Source organism: Erinaceus europaeus, chromosome 3, assembly GCF_950295315.1.
Source record: "Erinaceus europaeus chromosome 3, mEriEur2.1, whole genome shotgun sequence".
Taxonomy (NCBI): Eukaryota; Metazoa; Chordata; class Mammalia; order Eulipotyphla; family Erinaceidae; genus Erinaceus; species Erinaceus europaeus.
In genome coordinates, this window is record NC_080164.1 from 69,610,283 (window position 1) to 69,630,662 (window position 20,380).

Sequence of the window (20,380 nt, forward strand, 5' to 3'; positions counted from 1 at the left end):
AGACAAAGTCACAAGTTGGGCCAAGCCACAGCCCATGGCACAGTGCCGTGTTCTCCCCCTCCATGTCTCAGGACGGCAAACCAGGCCACAGAGAGTTCACTGTCCAGCCTCAAAAGACAGGACTCCCAACAGTTAACTTTCATCAGTGCTTTTTTAGCTCTTATTCCCTCCCCAAGTCACCACTTGGTTTTCAGATCTTTACCCTCATGCCTTCATGTGGGACAAATGTCAGGCTGTTCCACCTTGCTGCTGACATCTGTGACTCCCCTTTATTCTCTTCCATGTATCGACTGTCTTATTTTATTCCTCCTTCATGCATCTTCCCTTGAAAAGCAGAAAGGGATCATGAGTTTCCCATCCCACTATAGGATCTCACTAGCCTCCTTGTGAACTGTATGAAAGACCCATTGTGAAATGTTGACCTTTTAGGAGCAAAAGAGAACAAAAGGAAACTGTTCAAGGCCTGAGGTTATAAACACAAAGATGGCAATTCTGTTTTCCTTGTATGCACGAGATTTGTCCGGTATTCTTGACCTGACAGCAAATATGTTCACCCAGGAAATAAGACACTTGGGACACTGGAGAGTTACCCCTTGGGAGATTGTGGAGAAGTACAAGCTGCCTTAAAGGACTTAGAAAAATCAAAGAGGCTGATTTAGCAAGTTTCTCATAATGCACATTTAAATGCTTTTAAGTCCTTCCTTCCTTCCTTCCTTCCTTCCTTCCTTCCTTCCTTCCTTCCTTCTTTCCTTCGTTTGTTTGCTTTTTAAACAAACTGCAAACCTAGCATTTATCTTGTCTTGGTCTTGTCCTCTTCAGAGCAAGTTTCAGACAAGAGTGTTCCATTTGGGTCCCTGATCAATACATTCCCATGACAACTGACTCACGATAGTTTTAATGCAGCATTGGGAAAGCTGAATGAGTCCTTTTGAAAGTCCATGGGGAAGCAGATAGTTTCTTCACTCTACTGCCCTAACAGAAGAAGTTTACAAGATCAGTAATTAAAATTCACAACTTAATTATTCTTGTTCCTCTCAGGAAGCTTAGCATGCTAATTAATACTTCAGTGTGCTTAATGTCTTAAATGATGTGGGGGAAATAGTGCATGCAAGTTACATGAAGGCATGAACAATTTTTCACCTACTGAACAACCCGACTTGGAACCATGCTAACCCACTTGGCCTAAGCCAAGTGCAAACCATACAGTTCCAGTTTCTGGTGTGGCCATTGCCCTTCCTTAGCTATGAATAGTAGAGAGGTGAACAGCATGGGAGAAGTGGTGCCCCCACCCATCTTTTTCCACAGCAACTTGAGTTTGGGGGTAAAACTCCTTCCCACCTCCTTGCCCCCTGTCCCATGACTTAGCCCCCTACTTTCCCCTGTTACCCTGAAATTGCAAAGATGCCCATTTCTGTAAAACTAGTCCTGTTCTTACAATGGTGAGTAGAATCCTAGAAGAAACATTCTTCCCTCACAATTTCCAGGATATCCCTTGATAGAGGTTCCAAAACTCTTACTTAATGAAGAATCTGAAGCAAACTATCTATCCTGACCAAGTCTGTCTGTCTCTGTCTCTATGTCTCTCTTACTTCAAGATGGGAGCGTGACCATCCTACCTACTTCCATTCCTACTAACTGAATAATTACTGCAAGAAGCAGGTCTTTTCTTCCTCCTGAATCTGCAAGCAGCAAGTCATCACTGTCTTGTTTTTTTCTTCCCTGAAGCTCCTCCACCCCTATAAATAAGAATACCCACAAATTCTAAAACCTGGAGGACCCAGAAATGTGAAAAAATAAACACTTGAAGTCGTCCATCTGTTCCTGATCCAAGGCAACCCCTATTACCATTCTACCTGTCCTTTCCAAAGCCTGGGGGCTGGGAGCAAAGATATATCCTAAGAACATGCTAGAGCTAGAACTTTATATGTCCTTCTTACACTTAATAAACATATTTTCCCATGTGACTCTGTTTTCTCCAGAAATAAAACTTTGCACAGTTACCTACTAGCCTATCCAATGACTTCTTGGCTTTTTTTTTTTTTTTAACTACACCAAGTTTTTTTTTTTTTCCAGACATCTGTGTTTCTAACTTTTCATTAACATTAACAGAACATGGTTAGCATAGCCTTTCCTTCTCAAGTTGGGCTGATCCCCTTAGGAGAGGCCACAAGAGTTATGGGATACAGTATGTGAAGATGTCAAGAGCTCTGACACATTGCAGATGGCCTTTGTAGGCAGTGCCATAAGCAATACTGTGGGAAGCACTTTTCATACTGCTAGAAGTTACCTCTTAACAGTTTGTTGATAACCTGGCTGATGAAAAATGGTCTCATTTTTATTTGTATTTCTCCAGTGTCTCCAGATATCTGACATGTATGCAATTTCTCTGTATTTATTTATTTATTTTTCCACCATTGCCATCACCAAAGTCTGTGTCCCTACCCCCACACCACCCCCATAGATAACCACTATAGTTCTCCCACAGTCTTAGATATAGATTGACTTTTCCCCCCCCACATTTGTATGCTCAGTTCTTTATATTCCACTCTGTGTGAAACCATTCTGTAGTTGTCATTCACCTCCTTACTTGCTTCACTAAGCATAATCTTCCTAATTCCTTCTACTTTATCCCAAAGGACACAGTATCATCCCTTTTTATTGCTGTATAATACTCTGTTGAATATATGTCCCATAACCTTTTGATCCAGTCATCTGTCAAAGGATATTTCAGTTGTTTCCAGATTTTTGCTATTGTGAATAAAGTTGTTATAAACATGGGGGTGTATATATCCCTTCGAATCAGTGTTATTATATCATTTGGGTATATGCCTACTAGTGGAATTGTTGGGTCATATGGCATTTCCATTTGTATTTATTTATTTAAGGATTCTCCATACTGTTCTCCATAGTAGTTGTACCAGTTTTTATTCCCACCAGCAGTGTAGTAGAGTTTCTCTCTCTCTACATCCTCTCCAACACTTACTTTCCTTTGTTTTATTGATGGAGCCCATTCTCACAGGTGTAAGGTGGAATCTCAGCATGGTTGTAATTTGCATTTCTCTGATGATCAATGAATGAGAACATTTCTGCATGTGTCTGTGGGCCATGTGTATCTCTTCTTTAGAGAACCATCTATTCATATCTTCTGCCCACTTTTTAATTGGGTTGTTCTTTTTCTTTTTGTTGAGCTGTAGGAATTATTTATAGATGTTTGATACAAACTGCTTATCTGAAGTGTACTATGCAAATATCTTCTCCCATTTGCTGGGTTTCCTGTTTATCTTTATGGGATTTTCTTTTGATGTAAAAAGATTTTTAATTTCATATAGTCCATTTATTCATTTTTAGCTTTGTTTCCCTTGTATTTGGAGTGAGGTCCCAAATACATCTTTAATGTTAAGGTCCTGAAATGATTCACCAATGTATTCTTCTATGTATTTTATAGTTTCAGGTCTAATATTCATATCTTTGATTCATTTTGAGTTAATTTTGGTGCATGGTGTTAGGTGGTGATCTAATTTCATTTTCTTGTATGTGGCTGTCCAATTTACCCAACACCATTTGTTAAAGAGACTTTCTTTCCCCATTGGACAGTTTTGGTCCCATTCCTCTTTTGTTTCTTTATGGGGAGAGATGCCCTTTGCTAAAGCATGGCACCAAGACCAACCTTCACTGTAATGAGGAATTGATGGATAGAAATCTATATTTTAAATGAATTTGGGAACAAGTGATTCTTGGATCAGAACTGCAAAGGTTCTGCATAGGAGCTTTGGTTTCAAAACTGCTTCTAGAGTTTTCCTTTAGTTCCTTCCTTATTTTCTGGAAATATTTTCTCCAGGTTAATTTTTTTGACTACCCTTTCATGAAATGCAGGAGTTTAAGTTAAATCTGTCAAACATTTCTCTCATGATTTCTTTTTGTTCTAAGAAAGTTCTTTGAGTTTTGAAAGTGTGTCTTTTCTCATTTTTTCCCATTTCTTAAAAATTACATTTAAATCTAAGTGGTTATCTAGGGTAAAGTGAGGATATAAATTTAAAATTTTTCTCAAAAAATTCTAAGTATTTCCTGACAATAACAAAACAAGCTTCCTTCCCTCAATATTCTTTTAAAATATGTTTTATTTATTCTTTAAAGACAGAGAAATACACAGAGAAAGATAAATAGACCAAAGCACTGCTCAGCCCTGGCTTCTGGTGGTGCTGGGGATTGAACCTGACACCACAAATTTTCAGGCATGAAAGTCCTTTGCATAACCATCATACTGTCTTACTGGTCCTCGATATTCTTGATGCCTCTTTCTGCTGAAATTTTCATAGACATGATTCTGAGGGGACAGAATCATGCCATCTTCTTCCTTACCCTGTCTTTCTTCTCCTTCTCCCCAGTTTTCCACAAACTTTAGACTTTTGAAAACTCTTGGTATCTGAAACTTCTTACAACTTTGTTACAGAGAAAAAACATTAAAGATTTAATTTCACCCTACAAACAATTAGGCAATATATCACAACACTTTGTATAAACATCATAAGGTCATATTAGTTAATTTTCATAAGATTATGATTCAAATGTTGAAGTATATATTTTTAAAGTTGAAGGGATCCTAAGACTCATCTATCTAAGAGCAAACAGAAGCCCAGAGAATTTATCCCAACAGCTCAAGTTCCCGAGGCTAATGGGTGACAGTGCTGGAGTTCACAGTCTTTGCTCATAGCCTTGCTTCCCACACTGTCATCTGCTGCCATCATCCTCTCCAGAATTAACTGGTGGTCATGATTAAGCAGGGAGGTGACAGTTTACTTAAAAAACCTAGGGTCTCTTAATTACTTTCATTCATATATTCAGCTACTCAAAATGAAAACTAGCCAACTTCTATCCTAAGCCAAGGAAAGGAAAGCTGAGCTGTAGATTTATGCATCACATTGGTCTGGTAAAAAGGCTTCCAGAAGAATTCGTTGACAAGAGACACACACTGATCTTGGAACAGCAATTGGCTCAAAGCAGAGAATGAGTATCAGGCCAATTTAGAACAAACAACAACAAGCTTTTTCCCCCAATTTTTTTTTTTTTTTCAAAATCAGTATAGGTCTAAAATAAGTTCTGTCGGTCATCTGGGAACTTTTCTGACTGTGAATGTTAAATCTAAAATAACTTCCAGATATAGATCTGTGTATTCACTAACTAGAGGAAAATATCCTCTTCAGGCATCTCTGGCTCTATAGTTTCTGATTATGAAAATAAGTCTCTTCAACATGTACATATTTAATTCAGTAAAAGATGAGTTTTGCAGTCTTTATTGCATGGGTTTATTCATATCATTCAACACGATACTTTTTATGAAAGAGGATGTATGAATATATTCACTAAATGTGGAGGTGAATTTATTATCATTATTATTATTATTACTATTATTATTATTTGCCTCCGGGGTTATCACTGAGGCTTGGTGGCTGCACCACAAACCCAAATGCTCTTGGAGGCCATTTTTTACTCATTTTTGTTGTCTCTGTTATTGTTGTTATTGGGTAGGACAGAGAGAAGTCAAGAAAGGAGGGGAAGACAGAGAGGAGGAGAGAAAGACAGACACCTGCAGACCTGCTTCACCACACGTGAAGCAACCCCTCTGCAGGTAGGGAGCTAGGGGCTCCAACTGGGATCCTTACGTCAGTCCTTGTGCTTAGCCCCTTGTGCACTTAACCCGCTGCGCTACCACTGAACCCCCTGGAGGAGAATATTTTTTTCTTCTGTTTTTATTTATTTATTTATTTATTTTAAAAAGGAGACATTAACAAAACCGTAGGATACATTTTATGGGGACCTGGCTAAACTGTTTGTCAAAAACTGTTTGCAGAGGGATGTAAGTCACTACAAATCTCTACAGTCTATTGAATTTCCTTGAAGTCCAAAGTGGCAAAAACCTCTCTGATCCATACCTTGACCTTTTCTTTCTTTCTACAATAATTTCTCAAAGGCCACCCTAAACAAGATGTAAGTGTTTGCTTTACAACACTATGTATCTAATATGGGGGGGTACCTTAACATAAGCTAAATTTTATGAAAAATAACCTGACTGAGGCCGACTTCTGAGGACCCATGGAGCTTTGGAAGCAGAATCTCACAAAACCAGCAACAATGCTATGAGAAACATAAGCCCAGCTGAATCTTCTAGTGTCTGCCACAACATCACCATAGTCCACCCCACGCAGACCTTTCCCTGAGCTTGTGCCCCCTCCTTGGATATACTGACCCCTAAAAGAGAGTAGATACAACAAAACTTAAAATATGGTCCAGAGGTCCCCTTTTGGTCAATCCTTTGTTTTGTCTCTTTGAAACCTAGGAGGGAATATTTTCATGACAGCTTTATCTGTACTTACAATTTCCCAAATGTAAAAACATAAGTGATTCCTTAAATCACTGAATTGGCTACTTCTTTCATCAAAAGGATGTTTTTCTACACTGGTCTTGGTTTTTAATTTTCTGAACATCTTCATATCCTACTAGGGTACACTGAGTTCTTGTGAAGCAATGTCAACATTATTAAAATGTTATGGGAAAGGGGCTGGGGAGTGGTGTAGCCATTTGATTGCACATATTACCTGGAAGGACCTAGGAACTAGGAAGCTCCTGGTCCCCACCTGCAGGAGGGAAGCTTTTTTTTTTTTTTTTCTTTAAGAAAGGACAGCAGCAACAAATGCTGGAGAGGTTGTGGGGACAGAGGAACCCTTTTACATTGCTGGTGGGAATGTAAATTGGTCCAGCCTCTGTGGAGAGCAGTCTGGAAAACTCTCAGAAGGCTAGACATGGACCTTCCATATAATCCAGTAATTCCTCTCCTTGGGTTATACCCCAAGGACTCCATAACACCCAACCAAAAAGAGGTGTGTACTCCTATGTTCATAGCAGCACAATTCATAATAGCTAAAATCTGGAAGCAACCCAGGTGCCTAACACCAGATGAGTGGCTGAGAAAGCTGTGGTATATATACACAATGGAATACTATGCAGCTATCAAGAACAATGAACCCACCTTCTCTGACCTATTTTGGACAGGGGGGAAGCTTCTTAAGTGAAGCGCTGTTGTAGGTGTCTCTTGTCTCTTCCTCTCTATCTCCCCTCCTCCTCTCAATTTCTCTCTGTCCCACCAAGTAAAAAGGAAAATGGGGGGGAAATGTTCTCCAGGAGTAGTAGATTCATTATGCAGGCAAGGAGCCACAACAATGACCCTGGTGACAATTAAAAAAAAAGAGAGGGAAGGGAGGAGGGGGAAGGGAGGAGGGGGAAAGGGGGAAAGAAGAATGGAAGGGAGAAAGGAAAAAGGAAAAAAAATGTTATGGGACAATCTTAGTCCATTCCAGGTAATAAAAATTGAGTCCTATAGGTTTTATGCCTTACTGAGGATTTTCCCATCCATTCATGGACTAAATTTTTTTTTACCTTTTATTTTTTACTATGACATATATATCAATGTATTGCTATAAGATAAAATTAGCCATTTTAAACATATGAAGTATATTGTTCAGCAGCCTTAAGTATTTTACCATGATAAAATAGCAGGTATACTAAAAGTCTATTTTTTTTGAAAAAAGTATTTTATTTATTCATTATTTATTGGTTAGAGACAGAGACAAATTGAGAAGGAAGGGGAAGATAGAGAGACATCTCTGTTTAACTGCTCATGAAGCTTCATCCCTGTAGGTGGGGGCTTGGGTCTTTGCACATTGTAACACGTGTGTTCAACCAGGTGCATCACCAGCTGGTTCTTCAGGCAAGAAATCTTTTTTTAATTTGTAGAAAAGTCTGCTTTTATTAATGTCAAGGTAATGGTTGTCTAATTTATCAGCTTTTACAGGTAGAATTTCTCTCTCTCTCTCTCTCTCTCTCTCTTCTCCTCTCTCTCTCTCTAGGTCCTGATGGAGTTGGAGTTCAGAGCCCTCTGGTCATGTTCCCCCAACATTTAGCTCTCTGGGAGTATGGACCAAAATTCTAGCTTCTGGAATTGCTTCTCCACTGGACATGGGTGTTGGCAGGTCAATCTATACCCCCAGTGTGTCTCTATCTTTCCCTAGTGGGTTAGGGCCCTGGAGAGGTGAGGTTCCAGGACACACTGGTGAGGTCTTCTGCCCAGGGAGGTGAGAATGGAATCATAGTAGCATCTGCAATTTGGTGGCTGACATGCAGTAAGATATAAAGAAGGAAAAAAGGTTTAATGAACAGGAACCATAAAGTAGGAATAAAGCAGATAGGAATAAGGATTTTAGGGTGAATAGAAGCTAGAAAGTCTATTTTAGGTATGTTCCTAGGGGCCATTGACTATGATAATTTTTTCTGGAACTTGATAGCTAACCTGCAGGTAGACTAAAAATATTGTCTGGGAAGATGGTGTCAGAGTTGGGAGTAGGACTAGAAAGCTGGATCAGGGCAGAGAGTAGTTCCCAAACTTGAAGAAAATATATACATACAATTTAAGTATTTATCACATTGATCAGACCTGGGGCCCCTTCCTATCTATTCACACTCAGCACAGGAGCCTGTGTAACCTCTGAGTCCCTGTCAGTCTGTGTTCACAGTCCCTGGTCACAGCTGGGAATATTCTAGGCTGCATTTATTTCTGGACCAGTCTTCTTCAAATGGCAGAGTAGGCTGGCCCAGGCTACCTTTGGAGAGTGGGGCAGTCCCTACCACTGGTAGTTCATAGTGAGGGTATGGTCCTGAAGGATCCCCCAAGAGGGCTTATGAAGATGTTCCTGATGACAATGACCAGTGATGGTGAAGAGAGGGATCTATTAGAGGTCTAGACTCATTGAATCTATGGGGGAATCTAAAGATTCCCTGACTAGGGCTCCAGGTGATGAGGTGGCCTGGCAGTGACCAAGAAGGGCATCATTAATTGAGCCAGTCTTTTACCTTTTCCAGCTTTTGTAGACCCATCTTTACCTGACAAGCTTAGGCTTTCTTCCAGTTATGAAAGTGCTGAGAGTCAGTTGTGTATCCAAACTGGTTATTATGGAGTCTGGCTTCAAGTTAGGGAGGGAATACAGCTACGATTTTCATAGGATCTAAACTAATCTTGAGTTTTATTGCATCTACTTGAAAAAACACATTTTTTTTATCTTACAGAATAAGATAATTATAAATTATTTTAACCATCACTACCCATAACTTTTTTTTTATTTGTCCTTTCTCAAGTTCACCTTTTGTTTTTCCACATTTTTTTTAATTGGGTGGACAGAGAGAAATTGAGAGGAGTGGGTACAATAGAGAGGGAGAGAGAAAGACAGACACCTGTTGAGCCGCTTCACCGCTCATGAAGCATTCCCCCTGCAAGTAGGGAGCAAGGGCTCAAATCTGGGTCCTTGCACAGATCCTTGTATATAGTGAGTGCTATGTGAGCTTACCTGGCCCCTGAAAATGGAGTTTTTATTTTTTTTTTTGTTTTTACCAGAGCACTACTCAGCTCTGGTTTATGGTGGTGCAGGAGACTAAACCTGGGACTTTGGAGCCCCTGACATGAGAGTCTCTTTGCATCATCATTATGCTATCTAGCCCTGTCCTCAAGTTCATTTCTATACACAGAAAAGCACCAGTAGCTACCATGTCTTTAACAGCTCCAGCTAAATCCCTAGAGAATCCAATTATCATTCTTTTCTTTTTTTTATTTTAAATTTTTAAAAAAATTTTACCAAATTTTGCTCAGCTCTGGCTAATGGGGGTACATAGAGATTGAACCTGGCACCTTAGAGCTTTAGGCATGAGAATCTCTTTGCAAAACCTTTATGCTGTCTACCCCTGCCCTCAATTATCATTTTATTTTTTTAATATTTATTTATTCCCTTTTGTTGTCCTTGTTATTTTATTGTTGTTGTTATTATTATTGTTGTCATTGTTGTTGGATAGGACAGAGAGAAATGAAGAGAGGAGGGGAAGACAAAGAGGGGGAGAGAAAGATAGACACCTGCAGACCTGCTTCACTGCCTGTGAAGGGACTCCCCGGCAGGTGGGGAGCCGGGGGCTTGAACTGAGATCCTTATGCCGGTCCTTCCGCTTTACACCACGTGGTGTGCGCTTAACCTGCTGCGCTACCGCCTGACTCCCTATCATTATTTTCTATACTCCAAAAGCTTGATGGAAATATACATGAAATGTTTCTTTTCCTTTCCAAGTTTATGTTTTGGGGAAAAAGCGAGAGAAACAAAATCCTTTAATAGAGTGCAGGTAGAAGCTTCAATGCCTAGAGTAGGCTTAAGATGGATAGGAGTAACTTCCAACCCCATGAGGACTGAGCGACCTCTGGAAAGTGGCTGAGTCTTTCAGGGCCTCAGTTTGCAAGATAAAAGGTGAAGATAATGTGAGAAAGTGGATGAACTCATATATTTATTCTTTTCTCCTTTTTTTCCTTTCTCCATTTTTAAAAATATTTATTTTTAAAAATTTATGAGTGACTTAATATTGATTTAAATTATAAGGTGATAGGGGTATAATTCCATAAGTTTCCCATCACCAGAGTTCTGTGTCCCCATCCCCTCCACTGGAAACTGTAGAAGTTCTCCCAAGGTCACAGATATGGGCTGATTCTATAATTATCTATTTATATCTATGTCTACATATCTACTTCTTTTTTCAATGGTTCTGTCCTCACATCATTTCAAAATCACCCCTACACCTATTACTACTTTCTGATGTCTTTTCCTTTTATGCTCTTCTGTCTCAGATAAGAGGAACAGTGCCTGGCTTCCTCTGGTGTTTTCCAGATTTGCCTCCCTTTCAGTGATGGTATAAAAACAAGACTCCTGGTCATAGACACTTCAGGTCCTGGTGAAATGGGGGTACAGAGCTCTCTGGTTTTCCTTGCTTATTGTCTACTCCTCTGGGAACATGAACCAAATTTCTTTATGGGATGCAGAAGGTACGAGATCTGGCTTCTGTAATTGCTTCTCCACTGGACGTGGACATTGGCCGGTCAATCCCAGCCTGTTTCTATCTTGCCCTAGTGGGATAGGGCTCTGGAGAGATGAGGTTTCAGGACACAATGGTGAGGTCATCTGCTCAGGGAAGTCAGGATGGAGTCATAGTAGCATCTGGAACTTGAGAACTCATATATTTAATACATGTTCAGTGATGCTGTACAGATACAATTCCTCACTAAATGTCTTCACTATTATTACTGGCAGGCCAAGACCCAATAAGCAAACTATTTCAGGTGGAGAACTGAGAAGCAGAAGCTTTTAAAAGTATTTCTTTACTTATCTAATTAGATTGAGAGAGAGTCCGAGCATCTCTCTGGCATATGTGGTGCTAGAGATTGATCTTGGAACTCCATGCATGCAAGAGCAGACCTCAATCATTGAACCTCCTGCCTGGACACTAATAAAACAATTTTATTTTGTGTTACTGAACTTCAAAATGACTTATTTTTAAAATTCATAAAAATATTTTAAATAATGTAAGGACATGAATAATTATTCTTCTTTCAGGAACCAAATACTCCCTTTTAACAGAAAAAAGGCTAATTGTTAGTCATGGTAGTCAATGGCATAAGAGTTGTTATGAGGAGGGGAATATCTTGACAGTTTTGATTTAACTCCAGCACTAAAAGGATGTCATTTAATGTAAAAGTGCAAACACATACAAACGCACAAGAAGAAAATGTGCGTACAAAACCCCCCCCTCTTCAAAAATTGCAGCAGTCTTTAAATTTTCAGCATAATATTTTAGAGCATATTTATAAAACTTCAATACTTCTGAAACATTTTATGTTAAACTTAATGTTCTACACTCTGAAAACTTTTTCCTTAAATTTTAGAAAAATGAGAGATCAGTGTCTTCTTTGACGTTCAGTGATGTTGCCACCCACTTAAATTTTCCTTAACATCAGAACAAAATATACCCATCATACAAACAAAACCATTGCTTTCTGCAGTGATGGGGGCAATAGAACCACTGTCAGACGACCCCACATGATGTGGCCTGCCAGGATGGTGGCAGAGGGCACTAAGGGCTGGCACAGAAATTGCTATGGCATTTGGGTGCAGCCTCCTCCATTCATTCAGCCAGATGTAATGCCCACGTCAGAGAGAGCAAGGCACTTCACCTCCGAGGACGGCAAGAAACTGATTGCAGAAGGTACCAATTGCCACAGAAATTCCAGAGTCAATTGAAATCCTCCATTTTTGGTCAAACAAACCTCTGCAATGTCATGGATGAACAGAGGGGAAATGAAAAAGAAGAGAACTTTTTTTGTCAGGTGAGTGAGGGACAGCCAATCAGTCAGTCATTCACTAGTAAACATGGACCAAAAACTGACAGGGCCTCCCCTACATGTTGAAAGAGTGGCTCTTAGAGAAGCAGTTGACTAATATGAATTCCAAATTTAAGGAAAGAAGTCAGGAGCTCACAGCATGCGAACACTGCATCATCTACAGTGCTGTACCCAGTACAGAGCTGCCCACAAGGGCTGGTGTCAGATGGGCACAGCATGGGCCTTCTCTGGTGACCGTCAAACCAGCTTGGATGCTACTTGTTTGGAAGCTAAACAGCTTAGGAAAAGCCCCCTGGCCAATAATGTACTGGACCTATTATTTATCCCCAGCCACCACTATGATGGCACTGAGATATTACATATACAAATAATGGTCAGACAATATCTAAAAGCAGAACTCTGACCTACAGTCTACACTGACCACCATGGAAGAAACCTGCCAACTTTAAGTCAGACTGGTAGGAAGTATAACTATTATTTCTAGCAACAACTCAAAGACCAAGAAATACACCATCACAAGAAACTCCAATAACCAATCACAATCAACACAGGACTTGGGTAATAACTGATAGCTCTCCTAGTTCCCACTCTCCCATTTCAGAACAACTAGAGAAAATTAAATGGGTTCCTTTAACCACACATACAAGATGTACTCCTATGTGGTGCAGGAGTTCAAAACTGGGTTGTGCTCTTGGCAAGACATCTGCCCTACCCAGTAAGCTAGTTCTCCAGCCCTAATAATTTATGATTAATATTATTAATGTTAAGGATTTGTTTCAAAATGCCCCCCTTCAGCCTATCAGCACTGCACATCTTCCACAGCACAGAACTACTTGGGAATCACTGATTCATAATCATGGGCTCCTCAGTACCTCTGGAGCCGGAAGGAATGAAGAAAGATAAACTTTCCAGTAGAGGTTATTTCTTCTAATTCTCTGAAAGTTGGAGAACTGAGTATCAACTAAGAATAGCTATCAAGGGGGCCGGGCAGTGGCACACCTGGTTAAATGCACATAATACAAAGTGCAAGGATCCAAGCTTGAGCCCCCCACTCCCTACCTGCAGGGAGGAAGCTAGTGAAGCAGGGCTGCAGATGTCTAATTTTGTCTCTCCCTCTCTATCCCCTCCCCTCTCAATATCACTCTGTCCTATCCAATAAAATGAAAACAACAACAACAACAAAAAAAAGTCACCAGGAGCAGTGGATTTAAAGTGCCAGCACCAAACCCCAGTGATAACCCTGGAGGCAAAAAAAAAAAAAAAGAAAGAAGGAAAGTTAGACTATCAAAACAGAAGCTTGCACCCTGCTTGTACTGCACTATGCAGATAGTGTGATTTATTTTATTTTATTTATAAAAAGGAAACATTGACAAAACCATAAGATAAGACGGGTACAACTCCATACAAATCTCACCACCAGAACTCCATATCCCATCCCCTCCCCTGATAGCTTTCCTATTCTTTAACCCTCTGGGAGACAATAATTTGGATCCACCTGCATTTCAGATTTCAGGCTCAGGGGGAAAAAAAACTAGTATAGCCACAGGACCTTTTGGAATATAACTAAAATATGCCCACTAGCTATCTACAAGGCAGATAGATGTGTGCTCAACCTGCTGTGTTACTGCCCGGCCAAGAAGGACTTCTTTTATGGAGGCATTCTTTGTAAGTCATATTTCATTTTACAAAGGAATTCTTTAGGTATCTTCATAAATGTTACCTACCTCCTTTTTAATTGTTATTATTTTTACTTTTTAACAGCCACCAGAGTTATTGCTGGGGTTCAGTGCTGGCACTATGAATCCAAAGCTTCTGACAGCCATTTTATCCTTTTTAAAATTATTTTATTTTATTTTTATTTTTACTTGACAGGACAAAGAGAAATTGAGAGGGGAGGGGAGATAGAGAGGGAGAGAAAAAAGACAGACACCTGTAGACCTGCTTCACCACTCGTGAAGCATCCTCCCTGCAGGTAGGGAGCGGGACTTGAACCTGGGTCCTTAAGTATGGTGATATGTGCGCTTAACCAGGTGAACCAAGCCCAACCTCCTGTCATGTATCTCCTTATAGAAGATGGCAAAATAAATTATTTTATAAGAAAGAAGTTAAAGTTAATACTGGAATTTGGAATGCATTTCACTATAAATAATTTTTCTTCTTTTATTTGACATTAATAAAAAACAACGAAGGGCTGGTGAGATAGTACAGTAATTATGCAAAACACCTTCAGGCCTGAGGTTCTGAGGTCCCAGGTTGAATCTCTGGCACCACTATAAGCCACAGCTGAGCAGTGCTCTGGCAAAATAAATAAAGAACAGAAAATATGGGTCAGGGTTATTTCAACAATTAGAAAAAGAAGAAAATCAGTGTTTAGAAAATCTCAAACCAACTGAAAGTTTACATTTAAAATTTTGTTAACACATATTTGAGATTGTCAAAACAGCTACCCCCAATGAAGGCACCGATTACCTGTATAGCTAGATATATATTCTCCACACACGCCCCAAGTACCCCAAGCAAAATCACTGTGTCACTGTAACCTGATTTAGTGTGTACATACAATAGTAGGGAGGCTTTATAGCCAGAGATTAAAGCTTAAGCAAAGCAGAGACTTTGGACTTTGATCTGAAACTGTATTAAACTCCTAGGGGAGGCTGATAAAAAGTGGAAATACCAGAAGACACCAGCATCTTCCCCCTCCTGTTAGGGTAGAGTCACTTCATTATAATTGCTTTTTTTTTTTTTTCTGTCAAAGAATCCAGCAACAACTTGTAAAAACAGGCTGTTTATTGACTGATGGGGTCTCTTTACTAAAAGAAGGAGCTCTGCTCAAGGCCATCTGGAGATCTCGAGCCTACAGACGGGAGGGCTGTGAGTTGTGCTGACTCAGCTTTCCTCTCCAGGTCCTCTAGATCACTGAGGTGATCTATAGAAACCTGTTTGTTGAGAAAGAAGAACAGAAAGGTAAACTCAAAGCAGGATTTGACTGAATTTGGAGCAGGGCACCAAAGTAAAAATCTCTGTGTTGAGGGTGAGGGGAAGAAGTTCGGGCGGGGGGTGGGGGGGTGGGTAGGATGAGATAGGACACAGTCTTTTGGTAGTGGGAGTGGTGTTTATGTACACTCCTACTAATTTTTTGTCATATAAATTTACTAAATATTAAAAAGAAGACAAGGACTGGCATGAGTATCTCGGCTCAAGCCCCCAGCTCCCCACCTGCAGGGGAGGCGATTCACAGGCAGTGAAGCAGGTGTGCAGGTGTCTTTTTCTCCCCCTCTCTGTCTTCCCCATCTCTCTCCATTTCTCTGTCCTATCCAACAACGATGACATCAATAATAACTACAACAACAATAATAATAATGAAACCTGTTTGTCAAACTGTGTAGGTGTCAAGACACGGGCCCTTTGCATCGTTCTGTCCTTTATGTGTGTGACCCCTGTGGAAACACAAGGCAGATGGATCAGGGACAAGGGTCTCAGACCCAAACAGCAGCCACGGTGGCACTGCAGCCAGGCCCTGTGCCTAACTCCATGGGGAAGGTGATGATAAGAGCTCATGGAGAATTTCTGTGAGGCTGCAAGTTACACCCCAGAGATGAGGAGTGGAAAACAAAGGATTTTCTGTGTTTATATAGAACAGAGAAGAAACTACCTAACTCCCCAGAAAGGAGGGAGAAAAACAGTTCTCTTGTGCCTTGGAGATGGGATGGAAAGGACCCAGGATTCCTATCCTGACCTTTAGAGAATAAAATATTTTCAGAGGACAAAATCTACATGGTTTTTTTGTTTGTTTGTTTGTTTGTTTTATTTTGTTTTGTTGCCTCTAGGGTTATTGTCAGGCTCGGTGCCTGCACCACAAATCCACTGTTCCTGGAGGCCATTTTTTCCCTTTTGTTACCCTGGTTGTTTTACCATTGTTGTGGTTATTATTATCGTTGTTATTGGTGTCGTTGTTGTTGGATAGGACAGAGAGAAATGGAGAGAGGAGGGGAAGACAGAGAGGGGGAGAGAAAGAGAGACAACTGCAGACCTGCTTCACCACCTGTGAAGCAACTCCCTGGCAGGTGGGAAGCTGGGGGCTTGAACCGGGATCCTTCTGCCCGTCCTTGTGCTTTGTGCCACGTTCGCTTAACCTAATGCAACTCCCCTAACTGGGCTTTTATGATACAGATATATTTCCAAGGTTATACTATTTGGACATATAAGCACCTAGGGAGACAGCATTTCAGTCTTCTTGCCAACTGGGGACGCACGCGCACTCATGTGTGTGTGTGTGTGTGTGTGTGTGTGTGTGTGTGTGTGTGTGTGTGTGTGTGTGTGTGTGTGTGTATAATTCTATAGCCTGAATATTAAATGTTCCAATCTTTAGTTGCTACTCATGACAACAGGACACGGGTTCTGGCCACTTCACTGTACAGACCTCTAACTGGATTCTAGCTACACTGAAAGGGATTATGTTTGTTTTCTTTCTCATAGCATTTCATTCTCAAAACTTTTCATAGATATAATTGGCATGAGCATACACATTCACTGTAGAAAATGTATGTAACTGTGGCAACTAGTAGGTACTTGCCTACTGTGTGGCTATGCATTCATCTAAGCCAGTCGTCTGAATGACAGCATGACATAGAATTACTGCACATCTGGTTTACAGAACAGAATATGGAGGAGCTGGTTTAGGGAATATTCTTAAGATGAACCGTGGGAAAGAGCTGGTTGAAATCCAAAAAGTCTAATTCTGATTTGTAAGCACTGTATTGATAAAGTGCTTCACATGCTGATATTTGACAGGTAATTCCTTACATTTGGATATGGAGTTCTGGTGGTGGGAACTGTATGGAATTGTATCCCTCTTATCCTATGGTCTTGTCAATATTTCCATCTTATAAATAAAAAATTTTTAACAACAAACTAGAGAATCTCCTAGTTGTGGGAAGTCTCCTGCTTGCTGCTCCAGCCCCTCCGGCTGAGAGGAGTCAGCAAACCTCATCACAGCAGCCAAAAGATTCCAGATGCTACCATGATGCCAACCTGCCTTCCCTGGATAGATGACCTCACCAGTGTGTACTGGAACCCCACCTTCCCAGAGCCTTGCCCCACTAGGGAAAGAGAGAGACAGGCTGGGGGTGTGGATTGACCTGCCAATACCCATGTTCAGCAGACCTTTCACCTTCTGCAACCCACAATGATCCTGGGTCCATACTCTCAAAAGGATAAAGAGGAGGAAAGCTATCAAGGGAGGAGGTGGGATACAGAGCTCTGAGGGGTGGGGATTATGTGGAATTGTTACCCCTCTTATCCTATGGTCTTGTCAATATTTCCATTTTATTAATAAAAATAAATAAAAAACTAGAATGGAATCATATTATCATCTGTCATGTTTTCTTTTTACTTACCACACCGGACATTCTCTAATGGTGATGGTGTGCAGTGTTCCTGCCCACTGCTACCAGACATGTGTTTTCACAGGCACCTGAAATTCTCTGAAATCTCAAATCTGGAATTCTGGATTCTGTACCCTAAACATCAGGCTGTATATGATTAAGACAAGAAGAAATATCATAAAGAGAAGTTTATCTGATGGTATGAAGCAACATCAGAAGTTAGCAGTGGAGGTTTTGCAAAACCAGGTCCTGTGAACATAAGTGAATTAGCCCAAGGAGAGAGAGCATCTAATACAATGAAACATCTCAAGGATTCAAAACTGACTGAAGGGTGTAACTTTTTAAAAGTGGACCCCAGTTCAAATGAACAGACTTTCTGCCTTTTTGTTCAGTCCAATAAATACCACAGGAAGATAATGATTATACAGTAGCTTCTGAAAGACAAAGAGAAGGACCAGTGAAATAGCTCCCTTTGGAAGTGTCCTACTTTGTCATGTGTACAACCCAGGTTCAAGCCTAACCTCTGGTGCATTGGAGGAAGTTTTGGTGCTGTGGTTTCTCTCTTTCTCTTTCTCTCTCTGGGATTTGCCCCCAACACACTGGGGAAGCTTTCATGCTGTCGTCTTTTTCTCTGTATCTGAAGAAGAACCAGAGTAGTAAAGCCCCAAGTATTACAGGTTGAAAAAAAGAAAAAAAGAAAGAAAGAAAGAAAGATGGAAGAAAATAAACTTGAAAAAAAATCATAAAGATAATATGCATCAGAACACATAAGTAAATCTAAAATTTAATCTTAATTTTTTAAATATAATTTTTTATTTGTTGGTATTATCTTTATTTATTAGAGACAGCCAGAAATTGAGAAAGAAGGGGGTGATTGAGAGGGGGGGAGACAGAGAGACAGCTGTAGCCCTGCTTCACCACTTGTGAAGCTTTCCCCCTGCAGGTGGGGACCAGGGTCTTGAGCAAGAAATGGTCCTTGTGCACTGTAACACATGTGCTCAACCAGATGCTACACCACCCGACCTCAATCTTAATTTTTTCATATTAAAAAAAAAAACTTCTTCAAATCATTGAAGCCCCAAACCTCTAACACTTCTCTTTTTCACATGATTTATTCTTACTTTATTTATTAATTTGTTCATTCATTCATTCATTCATTTGCCTTCAGTCACTGCAGTTCAGTACCAGCACTATTAATCCACTGATCTTGGTGTCCCTTGTTTCCTTTTTTCTTTTCTCCATTTTAGTCCATAAGACGGAGGGAAACTGAGAAGGGGAAGGGAGATAGAGAGGGAGAGAGAAAGATACACTCCTGCAGACTTACTTCACTGCCTGTGAAGTGTCCCTGCTCCAGATGGGGAGTGAGGACTCAAACCTGGGTCCTTGTGCATGGTAATATGTGCACTTAACTGGGGGCACCACCTTACAAGGCCACCTCTTACATTTATTTTAGGTTGCAGTGAGGAAGGTGGTACAGAGGTTAAAGTGTAGGACTCTCAAGTATGAGTTTGATCCCTGGCATCACACATGCCAAAGTGATGCCTTGGTTCTTTCCCTCTCTTTGAAATAAACCAATAAATCCACCTGCATATCAGATTTCAGGCTCAAGCAAAATAAACAAACAAACAAAAAAGCACTAGTATAGCTACAGGCCCTTTGAAATATAGCTAAAATATGCCTACTAGCTATCGAGAAAATGGAGGACCTCCCCCCAAACACTTCATCTGCACTATTCCAGCCTTTAGGTCCATGATTATTCAACAATTTGGCTTTGTATCTTAACTTTCTTTTCAGTCACCAGGATGTGACCAGACTTCCCCAGACAGACAACCCCACCAATGTGCCTTGGAGCTCCGCTTTCCCAGAGCCCTTCCCCACTAGGGAAAGAGAGAGACAGGCTGGGAATATGGATCAACCTGTCAATGCCCATGTTCAGCAGAGAAGCAATTACAGAAGCCAGACCTTCAACCTTCTGCATCCCACAATGGTCTTGGGTCCATACTCCCAGAGGGGTAAAGAACAGGAAAGCTATCAGGGGAGGGGATGGAGGTCTGGTGGTGGGAATTGTGTGAAGTTGTACCCCTCTTATTCTATGGTTTTGTCAATATTCCCTTTTTATAAATAAAAAAATAAAAAAGAAGCAGGAATTTTCATTTAAAGAAAATTCAATTTATTAAAAATAGCAATTTATACTCCAACAATAAAAAATTTCAAATTAATTATTTGAAAGTATGTACTCTGCATAAGGAAACATTTGAGTTACACATATTTCAACAGATTAACATTTATCAGACAAGTTGGATTACTGTAACCTATTCGAGTACTTTTTATGGTGTTTCAGCAACAACAGATTCAAAACACAGGAAAAAGGCTATCAAATATTTTTATCCTTAAGACCACTCATTTAAAATGAAAAAGAACATACTCCACTTTGTACATCAAATTAAATTAGTCAAAGTACTATGTGATAACTGTCATTTCTTTGGAAAGGCAATTAAACATAAAATGTATATCTAACACACAGGACAGGATATTTTATTTCATTAAACATCTATCTAAAATATTAATAGTAAGTGGAAGTAAATACAAAAAGTGAGTGTGGACCTCTCTTACCTACTCCCTCCTCAAAATATAGAGTATTAGTCTCTATAAAGCAATATCCATCATCAAGTTAAATTGAGTTGAAAAAACAAGCAATCTGTTTAAACTGACAGACATCAAGATCTATAACCTATCTATCTAC

At 40.1% G+C, this 20,380-nt stretch overlaps 1 protein-coding gene across 10 annotated transcripts in view; it reads right to left on the reverse strand.

The window, feature by feature from the left end:
* NPAS2 (neuronal PAS domain protein 2) overlaps nucleotides 1–20,380 on the reverse strand; it is a 226,946-nt gene that overhangs the window by 186,950 nt on the left and 19,616 nt on the right. The gene's annotated exons all lie outside the window — the stretch shown is intronic.